The following is a 14,522-nucleotide window of genomic DNA, read 5'->3' as shown; positions in this document are numbered from 1 at the left end:
TGCTCGCTTCCTATTGAGCAATGTATAGAACCATAGAATCATAGAATCATTAGGTTGGAAAAGACCTTTGAGATCATCAAGTCCAACCATATCTGTCAACTACTAATCATGCCCCCAAGCACCCCATCTACCCACCTTTTAAACGCCTCCAAAGGATGGTGACAACCACCTCCCCGGGCAGCCAGTTCCAGTGCTTCACAACCTTTTCTGTGAAGAATTTTTTCCTAATGTCCAACCTAAACTTCCCCTGACACAGATAAAGGCCATTTCCTCTTGTCGTATCATCTGTCACTTGGGAGACCAACACCCACCTCTCTACAACCTCCTTTCAGGTAGTTGTAGAGAGCAATAAGGTCTCCCCTCAGCCTCCTCTTCTCCAGGCTAAAAAACCCCAGTTCCCTCAGCTGCTCCTTGCAAAACTTGTTCTCCAGTCCCTTCACCAGCTTCATGGCTCTTCTCTGGATGCACTCCAGGAGCTCAATGTCTTTCTCATAGTGAGGGGCCCAAAACTGAACACAGTACTCAAGATGCAGCCTCACCAGTGCAAAGTACAAGGGCAGAAACCCTTCCCTGGTCCCGCTGGCCACGCCATTTCTGATACAAGCCAAGATGCTATTTGCTTTCTTGGCCACCTGGGCACACTGCTGGCTCATGTTCAGTCGGCTGTCAACTCCCTGGTTCTTCTCTGCAAGGCAGCTTTCCAGCCATTCTTTCCCTAGTCTGCAGCACTGCATGGGGTTTTTGTGTCCCAAGTGCAGGACTCTGTTAAACCTCATCCCAGCGGTCCAGCCTGTTCAGATCCCTCTGTAGAGGCTCCCTACCCTCAAGCAGAGCAATACTTCCTCCCAGCTTTGTGTTGTCTGCAAACTTACTAAGGGTGCATCCCATCCCCTCATCCAAATCACTGATAAAGATATTTAACAGGACAGGAACCAGCACTGAGCCCTGGGGAACACCACTTGTGACCGGCCTCCAGCTGGATTTAACTCCATTTACCTCGACTCTTTGGGGTCAGCCATTCAACCAGTTTTTTTACCCAGCAGAGGGTGTACCTGTCCAGGCTAATGGTCACTAGTTTCTCAAGTACAATACTGTGAGAAAGGGTGTCAAAGGCTTTACCGAAGTCCAGGTACACTATATACACAGACTTTCCTTCATCCATCAAGTGTGTCACCTTGTCGTAGAAGGAGATCAGGTTAGTTTGGCAGGACCTGCATTTCATAAACCCATGCTGAGTGGGCTTGATCACACGATTGTCATGTGTGTGCTGTGCGATAGCACTCAAAATGACCTGCTCCGTGGCCTTCCCTGGCACGGAGGTCAGACTGACAGGTCTGTAGTTTCCTGGATCCCTTCTCCAGCCCTTCTTCTAAATGGGTGTAACATTTGCCAGCCTCCAGTCCAGTAGAACTTCCCCAGTCAGCCAGGACTGCTAGTAGATGATGGGAAGGGTTTTGGTAAGCACCTCCACCAGCTCCCTTAATACCCTTGGGTGGATTTCATCCGGCTCTGTAGAGTTGTGATTATCTAATTTGCCTGGCAGGTCTCTAATCACTTCCTCTTGTATCAAGGGAGCTTTGTTCTGCTTTTCCTCCCTGTCTACTGACTCATGAGGTTGAGAACCCAGGGTACATCTTACCTTACTATTAGTGACTGAGGTAAAGATGGCAGCCTTATCCTCATCCTTTGTCACTAATGTCCCCCCTGTGGTCCAGTAAAGGATGGAGATCCTCGTTGGCCGTCCTTTTGTTATTTTTATTATCTTTCAGAGAATGGGCCAATCTAAGTTCTAATTGGTCTTCAGCCCTTTTGATTTTACCTCTACATGACCTCACTTCAACCCAGTAGTCCTCCTGAGATGCCTGCTCCTTCTTCCAAAGTTCATTTATTTTCTTCTTTTCTTGATATCCACCCAGAGCTCTCCACTCAGACAGGCCATTTTTCTTCCCCACCAGCTCATTTTCTGGCATGCAGGGACTGCTTGCTCTTGTGCCACCAGGAATTCCTTTTTAGAGAGCATCCAGCCCTCATGGGCTCCTTTGTCCTTAAGGACTGTCTCCCATGGAACTTTATCGACCAGCCTTCTGAACAGACCAAAATCTGCCCTCCAAAGTCCAAGGTGGTTTGTTCTATTGACCCTCCACCTCACCTCCCCTAGAACTGAGAATTGTATCATCTGATGTTCACTATGTCCCAGGCACCCTCCAACCATCACATGTCCTGTAAGTTCTTCTCTGTTCACGAACAGCAGGTCCAGTGGGGCACTTCCCCTAGTCAGCCCACTCAGCAGTTGTGTCAGGCAGTTGTCTTCCACACACTTCAGAAATGTCCTAGACTGTTTCCTCTGTGCTATATTATACTTCCAGTGGACAGCTGGTAAGTTAAAGTCTCCCACAAGGATAACGGTAGCAATTGTGAGACTTCTCTCAGTCGCTTGTAGACTAACTCGCCAGCCATCTCGTCCTGGCTGGGTGGTCTGTGGCAGACTGTCACCACGATATGTGCCTTATTAGGTGCATCTCTGATTTTCATCCATATACATTCAACCCTATCATCACCACCAATGAGTTCGAGGCTGTTGAAACTCTCTCTAACATACAGCGCTACCCCGTCACCTCTCGTTCCTCGCCTATCCTGCCTGAAGAGTCTGTAGCCACCCATAGCAGCACCCCAGTTATGTGAGTCTTCCCACCACATTTCAGTGATGGCAATTATATCATAGTCTTCCTGCCCTACAATAACTTCTAGTTCCTCTTGTTTATCGCTCGTGCTGCATGCATTGGTGTAGATGCACTTCAGTTGGGCTTCTGATCCTGCTATGCTCCTAAGTGGAACAGTCTTAATTCCTAAACAACTACTCACTGAATCTTCTAACCTTTCTGTGGTTCCATCTGAAGTGGTATTCCTCACTTCCTGTGAGGTGGCAGACCAAGGGTCCTTGCCAGCTTTACCATCCCTCAGAAAATGCAGTGCCATTTCCAGGCCCTGAAATCCCTTTAAATTGCTCTCAAATTTCTCATTGGGATTTTGTTACTACCAAACTGGAAAATCAACATAGGATAATAATCCGTGGGCTGGACCAGAGTTGGTGGTTTTCTCTCTACATCTCTAACCAAGACCCCAGGAAGGTAGCAAACTTCCCTGTGTAATGGATCTGGTCTGCAGATTGGTCCTTCTGTTCCCTTTAGAAGGGAGACCCCTATGACTATAACCGACCTCTAAACAGAGGCTGTTTTAATGGAAGGCTTAGTGTGTCTTAATGTAGTGAACATTTCTAGGTTGTGGGACCCATCATGCTCATTGAGGTTTGGTTCCACTTGCAGAGCTTCATATCTGTTGTGCAAGGGAGCCTGGGAAGCTGAGGTTGATAAGTTTTGGTTTTTGTTTTTGTTTTTAGTTTTTTTAAGTTGTATTTAAACATGGCAAAGGAATAGAAATAAAAGGCCTTTAAAGATACTGGCTGATGAGAAGCCACTGAGATTCATCCTGTATAGTTATTTAAAAACAGATCGGGTTCCACCTTCCTCTTCATACTCTTCCACATAAAAACAAACTCCACCATCCTGTAAATCTATCAGCAAATAAGCAAAGCACAGTGAGTAACTCAGTACCATGTAAAGACGGGGGCAGAGAATTCAGGCAAGTGGCTCAAACATTCTTCACTCTGTCAGACCCAATTTTTAGAAGCAGATTTTGTCTAGAAGATTGCAAAAAGGAAAAACTATCTTTCGTGCCAGTCCTCTTTTTCTTTTCAAATCCAACTAATGAACAGCACACAAAGCTCTCCCTGAAAGAGCAAGCTGCTCTGTGAAAAAAGCCTAGAGTCCCATGAATTCATACACTACAGCATCTAAGCAATAAGCCAGGCTCCTTCTATTAGAGTCACACTTGCTCCATGTTCCAAAATTCTCACAAGCACCAACTCAAGTACCCTCATCTTTCTTCTCATCCATTAACTACTAGTGTAAGACCTCCCAAAAAGCAACAACAAATACATTTAACTACTTTTCTTCAGCTTCTAGAAGCTATTGACATATTCTATGTGCTTCTCAGTTGCAGCAAAAGGTGAGAGAAAAAGTAACACTTTGTATGTTTAGTCATACTGCCTATCCCCTAGAGTTATTCACATCTCATTGTAATGAGAACAATGCAAGTGACATCTCTGGATTCTTCTCTTCACCTGGATGCTTTAGGCATCTACCTGATGGCTCTTGCAATATAGATGAAATGGCAATGGCAGTGATTAGGAACTCTCTTTTAATTCTTCAAATCATAAAAAGGAGAGGTTCAATGCTCAAATAATTAAGACGAAGAATTTGAAGGATTTCAAGGATTTCTGAGTTTGAGATGGCTCTTCTCTTTGGTTGGAGTTTCAAAGTCTTGCCTTCCTATAAGGAGTTTAATACTTTTCTAGGATCACTAATGCAGTAGAAAAAAATGTATTTGGATTCACACTTTTCCTCTTGCCTCAATTCCTTTGGCAGACAAATAATATTGAGTTTGTCAAGTCTGCACAGTTACAAATATGAGGCTGTAAGATGGAAATTAAATCCCCAAAGGGCTGAATATAAGGTTTCACCCTTAAGAGGGCTGAAGGAGGTGCAGCTGGTTACCCAAGAGATGCACTTGAGTGTAACAGTAAAAGTGGGTCTAAAGTGCAACTCTCTACTTATCCATTAAATTTGACTTTTAAGGAAGCTACAAATGCAAGCAAATACCATGTCTGTCTTAAGTGAAAGAAGAAAATATTATGCAAATATGTAGGAAAACTAGGTACCTACTTCCCCTCAGGTAGCTTCCTCATCAGTGTTGCAGACAGTGGGTACTCCAAACATAACAGAAGAATTTAGTACCTCACATACCTCATGCATGCAGGGAAGTGGAATATTCTTATTTTCTTAGAAGAGCAAAACTCACAAAAACTCACCTGAAAGCATCAGAACAAATTTGTGCTTGCCATATTACTCTTAGATTGCTTCTCTTTTATCTGTTACATTCATACAAGGGTAAAGGTAGAACAATTGTTTTACTGAAAAGTTTGCATAGCAGTGAGCATAGTGTTACTGATCCGCACTCTAACAAAAAGAATTATAAATAGGAGTACAAATCTTTCTATGAAGACCAAACAAGAATGTGGATGGAGACTTAGGGACAGCTGATTGATTAATTTAATCATCCAACTATTCAATGAGTAAACGAACTGAAGTGTGACAAAAGATAAAAACCACATGTAGCAGCGTTCTAAATAATCTCTTTATCTGAAACAAATTATTTTTTCCCTTCCCTTGTTTTTCAAAGTAGTACTCTGTGAGCAAGTGTACAAAAGTAAAGAAGTAAAATTTAGAGCAAGTATCTTTTGCATGCAAAAGACATAAGAAAGGCTCATCAAAGAGTACAGAATGATGAAAATACACTGACTGGAATAATTTGTTCTAGCAAAGGATGATATTTTAAGCATACAACTTGTAACTTCAACAGTTCTGTCATCATAGACATAAAAAAAAAACAACCTAGTAGAACAATGTGAAGATGCATTTTTTCCTAGAATTCTTGTTTAATTAGGATTTTTGGAATCAAGATGTGTGTCACTGTGAGCAGTACTACAACTTTTCATTCTGAGATTCTTTTCTATGTTTCCACTTTATGTAACACACCTAAAAGCTCAAAGGAATTAAGCATGCATAGAATTGGATGCTTTCATGGTTTAGTATAATCTTAATGGTATACTCCAAACTGACGTAAATCCTGACATAATTTCCCTGAAGATATTATAAATGCATTGTTATTGCCTCACATTTTAAGCAGATTTTTACATTTTTATAGTATTTCAACAAATGAAATGGATTTAAACAACTGTTCTGTTCTCATTTCTTCACCTTTAAAATCACCTTTCAGTTTGTCTAGGCAGCTGAATGGTGTTCTTAATTTGATTACTTAGACAACCTTTAAATGACTTCTACCTTCCTGCATAAACATGAAGATTTAATTTCTATCCAAGCCTTAGGAGAGGCATTTTTATGACAAAATTATGCAGAAATAAAGGAAGAACACAGTAAATGTTTAAAAGTAAGTCGTTAGGGAAGGAAATAAAGCAGAATACAATTTTCTAAAGTCATGCAAACAAACCAGAATTTGACTGGGACACTTTCGGTTTGATCAATGAAATTTCTGACCTCCTGAAAAAAATCTGAAATCTTCCTTAATTAAACTGGTAACAGTGATGATTTTTACAACTTTTATTGACAATGACATCTCCAAACAATGTCCCATTCATCATACCAAGGCAGACGTGTCTAGTACTGCCTCAGCAGCCAAAGTGACGTACATGGGATCACCAACACTTTCCTTCCAGTAGGCTGACCTTCATGGGGGAAGTGCCCTGCCTCTGTACTGCTCCCTAAGGTGGTGTATCTCAGCCTTCACCTACTGCATCTCTACCTTACACCCTTCAGCAATCTTTCCCTCACTCATGCTTGGGCCTCCTTTTTCATGTATTTTGTCCAGCTTCTCCATGAGAAGTTTTCCTCACGCAATCAACAGCCTGCCTCTGTTCTCTGCATCTTTTTTACTGATGATCTAAGCATTGTACTGCACTGTTTTTTGTGGTTTTTTTTCCTGCACTTCCGACCATAAAACATGCCATCTTTTTTCTCCAAAGGCTTTTCTGTTGTTCTGCACACACTCCTGGGGCAATGCTGACACATACACAAAGCATATCTGTCAGTGTTTAAGCAAATTTCACTTTTCTTATTGCTTCAACACTGGACTCTCCCCTTAGCACTTTTATCAGACAAACCTGTCTTGGGTGCCAACTTACATTTAGTAATTTATAGCAGTTTGGTTTGAGAAGCATTGCCTTTTTTTCAGATATTTCTGATTTCTTTCAATGCTTGTAGGATCACTACAGCGCTTTAAACATTGAGATATATTCTTTAATGGAACTGTAGCTTAATTTAAGTCTGTCTGGGAACAAATAGGGAATGGTAGCTTTGGGCGCTGAAGACCTCTGCTGGGGAGTATTTGCCCCTTGAGAAAAATATCAACACCTCCTTCCAAATCCTTGCCATGCTATACTAGTCATTCCTTCGCCTTCTTTTCCAGGGAACTGTCACATATGCAACCACTGCCTCTAGCGAAGGATGTCTCTTGTCAAAGAAAGCATTTCTACCTTAAGACAGATGGTATCATTTACATGGAAGCCTACTCCCTTCTGGGCAAAGTACTTTACTGTGATCTGTACCCTTTAAAGCACCATACAAAATATGGAACCATTGGGGATGAGCTAATATCTGAAGGAAAGTACTTAAGTTACTCTAAGCAGACCATTTCTAATCTCCTGTTTTGTCACCGTGACAAGGTACGAATAAACTTTTTTGGCCACAGACCAGTTGTGGGCTCTGCAGTGACTACAAAGAGTACAGGGATAACTGTTTCTTCCCAATGCTGATTAAAAGAAAACGTGGGTTAGGGTGTAATTACAAAAGTATTTCTTGAGGAGCCCCAAGCAACCTCTGCATACTTCGGAAACTACTGAGCTGAATTACCTAACATATAATGTTCCTCTCTGGTTTTAAGTTTAGTGCTTTTCCAGAAATACAGGGAAAACTAAAATTCCTCTAGGTACCAAGAAGCTACTTTAGCTTCACAGAGTGAGCTGCAAAATGAACTTATAAACCCAGTGAAAATACATGAAGACCACAGCAAAACTACTATCAGCCTACCTGCAAGGAGAATCACTAAAAATACATAGAACTGCCTACCCTATGGCCTGGATAGTTTTACGTTTAAAGATGTAGTGACATTAAGTATGTTGCAGTAGCCCAGTTACAGGTAGAATGCATTCTTCTTCTTACAGAAGACTGTTTAAAGAGATGGCCATGAAAGAACTGTTATGGAGAAGATAACACAATAAAACAGAGACACATCAAACTATCGCTAAACTTTTAAGAAAAATTAATTCTTTTTTTGCAAGGTTCACTACTGACAACTGTTTTTCACAACTCAGAAAGAAGTTGCCAGCAGAAGCAGATCTACCAGAATATTGTACCAACAATAATATGAGCTCAAATGTTCCTCTTTTCCGGGGAATACAAAACCTGGAATACCTGTTCAATTTCTAAATGCATTAAAAAAAAAGAGAGAAAACTGCAGCCCTGAGTATAGAGTTGTTGATATTATGGATTATTACCATGAGAACTGAGAAAGACTGGCTTCATTAAAAGGATCATGCCCCAAGGAGGGATACATTCACAATTCATAACTTTAGGTTTTATTTCTTGTGTTAATTTCAACAAAATATCTGGTAAACATGACATCTCTCAGAACTAAAGCAACATCAGTTCTAGAAGGAAGATGGAAGATAAGTAATGCCTCCACCCTGAAAAGAAAAGATATCCCAGCAGAAATTGAACATTATTACAGCAATCTTTAAGTTTGAAAGTCATCACAGAACTAAGCCAAACTGGCACATTTCATTCAAAATTTGGGATAAACAGACTGGTTTTACCCAAGTGCAGACTTCAAACATATACTTGTCTTTTTTTGGTTCCAATAAGTATCTTCATTTAAATTTTTTTAATCTAGTTGTTTAGTTGCTGCAGACTGACATTTCCAAAGCTACTATGAGGGTATGGACTCTCCTTTGTGCAGCTTTGCCTGTCTCTACTTAGTTCCCGTTCTAGAGGCTACAAATGCAGGTAACTTTCTCAGCCATGACTATAAGCAATCACATAGTATTAAGTGAAAAACAAACCAAGAACATCTGGATCCCATTAAACTTCACTCGTTTCTCTAAAACGTATGGCTCTGTCTCTAGGATCATTAAAACCCATTGTTGAATGGAAGCCTCAATAGACTGGCCTCACTGTGAGTTATCAAAACTAGTCACGCTCCTCTCAGATCAAGGTTACCTGTCATCTGAAACACTCTGCAGTACCCTGCTTTATATAAAAAGTAGAGAAATTGTTTCAGGACAAAAATAACTTGCTTTTTAAACTCCTGGAACAGCCAAGTTTTTAAAAAGCTGATGAAGACTTCTCAGTGCCACTTTCCTAGAGTCTGTAAGAACACTATAAAGTACTGTTACTTTGTTCTTTGAAAAGCTCCTGGAAGGAGGATATGGCAAGGTTAATGTTATGTTACAGAGGCACTGTAAATGACAATGTCTCATCTCTTGCTGGCAAGTACATTCAGAAAGAATTCACGCACACAGAGGTATGGAAGCAAGGACAAGCATTTTTATTTTATTTTTTTGAAAGGAAGATGTGATACCAGCTCACAGTCAGACTGCCAACATTAAGAAAATGTTTCTTGAAATCTATGCAAGTTTTCTAATTAGAAGCCAGATCACAGGAAGGTTTCTTTCAAAAAACAGTATCAACTCTTTCTCAGTAGCTTTTGTGAGGGCGTGTACATCAGAAAGGCAGACTGCAGAAAACTCCTCATACCAAGCAGCACATCAGTGAATCAGCTGTCCAGAAAAGACCAAGTCTGCCTCCTCTCCTCATACCACCCTGTATCCTCAGAACAAGCAGGACAGTTAAAACTTACTTCTCATTAACATAAAGAGCAGATTAAACAGTCTCTTGGCAATCAGAAATCCCTTTTAGCCAGCAAAAGATCACTTAAGACTAACTGTAACTTCACCTCTCACACAAAATGTGAGAATATTCCAGAAATGCAATACAGATTGAGGCATGAGCCTTCTCTCCCCCTCCCATAGAGGAAGCCTATTTTCACCACCTGGATCAGTGAAATACTCCCGACAAGGCCCATCTATCAGTATGAGCATAGAGAGGATGCACCTGGGCTCAGCATGTTCTCGAACAACAAGCAGTATTTCCCTAGCTCTTGTGTGACAAACTACCAGGCTGGGAAAAAAAAAAAAAAGCTCATAGTCCCGCTATTTTCCTCAGTTCCTCCTGTTCTCTGCACAGCATCACTAGTTACATTGCTAAGTGGTCCAGTGGCAAATGTTGCTACAGATAGCTGCTACACCAAGTCATCAAAAGCTGCCTTTATTTGACGAAACTTGTCTCTTGGGAGTCAGAGACAACTTGATTTTACACTAGCAACACTACTTCCTCAACACATCACTGCTTCCCAGTGAATACTGCTCTGTGTCCTTTACAGAAAGCAGACTCCAGTCGGTTTGAATTCACTCTTACTGTGACCGATTTTTTTTCCTGCACTTCTGTGTGTGGGAGTACATGTGGACTAGATCTTTGTTACATCCACTGGATGAAGACGGTCACACAGCCGTTCAACTCACCTGAGGCAGCATGAGATTTCTCACAAATGCACATGACAAGTGAGGAAAGAATAGTCACACAAAACCTTCCTCAGTCTCGGGTGTCCTGCTGTGTGCAATGACAGGAACTGTTCAAACCAGCATTCTTCCTCTTGATACTCATTTTAAGTCCTCATTCTCAGAAACTTGCAAGATGATCCACTGATTCAAAAGATATCTAATCCCATTATCCCATTTACAAAAATATGTATTCAGTGAAATTCAGCAGTAAAGTCTAACACTTTATGTCAAAAACAACTACATTAATGCTGCTTCCTTCACTGACTCTCCCCATACTTCAGATATTGGAGTCTATCTTGCCAAAATCTTAGTTTCGGGGTTTTTTTTTTTGCATACAGTAAAGATGTTTTCTTGCTTCAAGTTATCAAATATAGGCTGGGATCCTCTCCTACAGCAAATTTTGGAATAATTTCTTTTGAGGCAGGAACACACAGTCTCTTTCACACTGCTTATACTTGCAGCGGTGATGTTTCCCCACAACCATGACAAGCAATGCAGAAATCAGTGGCAAAAGGTTTTCTTCTGCTTAATTGTATGCCTCCATAAGTTACCCCGTATCATGAAACCAAAAGCTAGACAACATCAAATACATAACTTTGCTGCTGAAACCTGAAATCAGAGGAGAAAAATGCAAATACTAACCAAATACTTTGTGATCAAATTATCTTTACCACAACGCAAACAAATATTTTTAGTTGTGTATTGTACTACCCTTTACTGTACACAAGAACAGGGCACGATCCAGTAAAGCCAAAGGCTTCTTTTTCTCACGAAAGTGATCAAAGGGCTTAAATTAAACTGTAGAAATTAATAATGTTTCTCAGTAAAAGTGGTACAAATATTGGGAATTTTTCTCTGTGAAAGCATTTTTAGAAATGGCAGCTGAGACACAAAGCAAGCTACCATCACCTCCTCCCACTAACTTCTCTTCTTTTGTCAAATACAAGCAAACCTGCTGTTAAATTAGATTATGAAACTGTTTCCCTGTAACAAAATGCTGTTTTTTTCCTAAATTAGGAATTAAGAAGCTGACCCTACAAATCCTTGCAAGGCAAGAAGTTTTTGTTCTCATGACAGAATCTTACTACTCATGCTCACAAATGCCTGCAAGACTACCTTCAGCTTTTGAAAAGCACAGGTAGAAGTACTTTCATCCCAGTGGGCTAACTCACTTAAGCATGTTTACTGTTAAATAAAAAAGAAGTTGCTCTTTGAAATGCTCTTTCTGTAACTGTTACTCACACTTGAAGACAAGCATGGTATTCCTTGTAATTGTGATATAAAACCAGACAAGTTCCTCTTTTCAGACGTGTTATTCTGCAACTAAACACATGTAACTGAAAGCGGATTCTGGCTAACTAATGTGTACACAACCGATCCTGAGGCACTGATCCAAAAGTCTGTGAAGCTGGAAAAAGGATGACACTACCAGTCTTCAGTGGATTCAGATGTAAACACAATTTCTTAGGGCCACGATATTCAAACCATCAATGACAGCACACATTGTTTTCAGCTACATACTATGTATCTGTGTATTGGAAAAGCATCAGAATGGAAAACAGAAGTGTAATTTGCCAAAAAAAAAAAAGGAAATGCTCCTACACAAGTATTTTTGTTGTCATTCGTATATTCAAACGTGCTTAAGTTAATCTTATAACTTTACCATCAGTTTTCTAAACTGTCACTTTAATGCCTCAAAATAACCCGCTAGCTGCTTCTAAAAATAAATTTCAGTTTTTGTCTTCCTCCGAGTTCAGATCGATTTCTGCTTTTGTATCAGCACATCAGCACCATGCAAATAGGAGAACTGCACTGCTCACCTCTGCTTTGACTGTCAGTACTTTTTAACAGAAACAAACCCAGAATACTTCAACTGCATTTCTTTTAGAATTTTCCTGTTATTTCAAGTGAATCTGAAAACCAAAGCAGTTCTTTACTTTTATCTATTTCGGCCATTTTTGAGCATTCTAACTGATTCCAAACTCTTAGGTTCAAACTCTCTTGTCTTCACCACATGATAATCTTTTTCCCCCACAGGATAACTGTCACAATGCAAAGAACATGCAGACTTCCTTATTTGTCTGTTTATCACTCAATGCTTAACAGAAGGACCAAAAAAAAAAAAAAGAAGTCACTGTTCCTCTAAGAGGACTGCCTCAATGTACTCTACACTGGCACAGTTTATGGCCTTCAAGACTGCGAAAACACACAGCTTTGCGTGCCGATACTAGCTCTGTACCCAATGGCTGTGACCATGGATTAGGCTGCAGATTCAACCCAAGTGTGGAGGAGATCTAACCTTCTGTAGGTAATAAAAGCATGAAAGAAGCCTACGATTAAAGAGCGTTGAAACAAACGAACAAACAAACCCAAACCAAAACCAAAACCAGAGCAGCTAATTCCCTTAAAAGGAATAATTTTGTTTTAAAATGGAAGTATTTTACAACAACTAGTGGGAGGTGTCCCTGCCCATGGCAAGGGGGAGTGGAACTAGATGATCTTTAAAGTCCCTTCCAACCCAAACTATTCTATGACTCTATATCATTCAATTTGGCCAGACTGAAGGAGGCAGTTGCCACTCTTCTACTCGAGTCAGTGCCACCTAACAAACATATTGCTCAATTTTGTCCAAAACGGTATCACTTCGGACTCATCTGGCCAGCACAAAGCTTATGCAATACAGCACCAGGGAAGAAAACTAAGCAACGCTGGCAGAAAACATGAAACGAAGAACAACGACCCAGGCTGTTGTATTCAACTACTTTCAGCTCTTCTAATAATAGATTACGGTTGTTTTCTTGGAAACAAAATAGGGAAGCTTAATAAGATAGTCAAGACATTTTGTCAGGCATCAAACCTCTGGCGCACTGTGCGCTGCTCAGATAGAAGCCTTGCTTTTGGGTACACTTTGTTTAAAACCTACCACCACCATAACGTATCAAGATATAAATCTACCTTTTTTTTATTTAAACTCTAGATTTAAGTTCCTCAAACGCCAGCCTAGAGGTCTTTATCTCCTGAAACACTGCCACACGGGGCGGTCTCGCCTCGGCTTCGCAGCCGGCCGCTCCCTCGGGGCGCTCCCGCTTCCCACCCGGCCGCCCCCCGACACCCGCGGGAGGCGGGAGGAGCCGCTACTCACCGCACCCGGCGGCTCCGCGCGTCGGGACGAAGCGAGCAGGGAGGCTCCGCCGCGCCGCGCCGGGAGAGGGGCCGGACCCGCGCCCCGCGATCAGCCGCCGCTTCCTCGTTTTCTCTCGCAGCCGCGGCCACTTCCTCCGCGGGCACTGGGCGAGCGCTCCCTCCGCCCCGCCGGGCGCAGCCGGCGTGGAGGCGGCCGAGGAGAGTCGGGGAGAGGCGAGGGGAAGGCATGGCAGGGCAGGAGGGGGCATAGCAGAGCATGGCAGAGCACGGAGTGCTGCAGCCCCCCGGCCTTCCTGGCGTCGCTTCTCCCATGGCGGAGTCAGTTCTCCCATGGCGAGGGAACATCTGTCTGCTCTGGACCCCTGCCGAGGCATCAGTCTGCTTGGCACCCTGTGCTGTAGGTCCCCTCCGTGCCGTGTGATGTGTCCGACCTTGGGACCCCGTGGTGTGAGTCTCCTTGAGACCCCGTGATTTGGGTCCCTGGGTCAGCGGCGTCGCCTCATAGATGTCTGGGTTTGTAATACAGCCATGCGGCTGCTCAGCACTGTGCTTGAGACAGAGGATCGAACTCTGCCAGGTCTGAGCTTTTTCTTAAGGAGACGAGGAGTGTGCGCACTTCTAGTGAACACAGGCTTTCTGTGTCTTTCAGTACATATGTGTACTTTGGTGAGAAAAAGACCTTTATGGGGTTTCCTTTTGGACAAACACAGCGGCCTGCAAGTAGCACAGTCTCCCTTTTCTGCTCTGTTTCTCTCAAAATCCTCTCATAAACTTCTGTAGCAACTCCAAATCTCGAGGCAACTGCAGCGTACCCAGACACTGAAGGAAAATCCCCCTTCAAGGCCAACTCAACACCCTGTGCTACAGGGAATTAAAAGTCCTCTACAGATGATCCTGTGCAGCCAAAATGTGGCAACTCATTTGCCAGGGGCTGCCCAGGAATGACGTGCTCCTGCTGTGGGTCATACAGGGCTGATGAGAGGCACAGGGGGTCTTGGCTGAGGCCCTTGTGGGTAGGTCTCCTTCAGCTGTGACTGTGCTGCGTGACAGGACATCACGTCTCACGATG

At 42.3% G+C, this 14,522-nt stretch overlaps 1 protein-coding gene across 1 annotated transcript in view; it reads right to left on the bottom strand.

Annotated features, from left to right (window-relative positions):
• Positions 1 to 13,471, bottom strand: part of SYK (spleen associated tyrosine kinase) — a 51,324-nt gene extending 37,853 nt beyond the window's left edge. Inside the window, exon 1 of the mRNA XM_069879922.1 lies at positions 13,452 to 13,471. The gene's annotated coding sequence lies outside the window, so the exon portion shown is untranslated. The remainder of the gene's footprint in view (positions 1 to 13,451) is intronic.
• Positions 13,472 to 14,522: the final 1,051 nt, after the last annotated feature.

The sequence above is a fragment of the Phaenicophaeus curvirostris genome, chromosome Z, assembly GCF_032191515.1.
Source record: "Phaenicophaeus curvirostris isolate KB17595 chromosome Z, BPBGC_Pcur_1.0, whole genome shotgun sequence".
NCBI lineage: Eukaryota > Metazoa > Chordata > Aves > Cuculiformes > Cuculidae > Phaenicophaeus > Phaenicophaeus curvirostris.
Note: the sequence above shows the minus strand (reverse complement) of the source record. Positions and strands in the feature narration are given on the sequence as shown.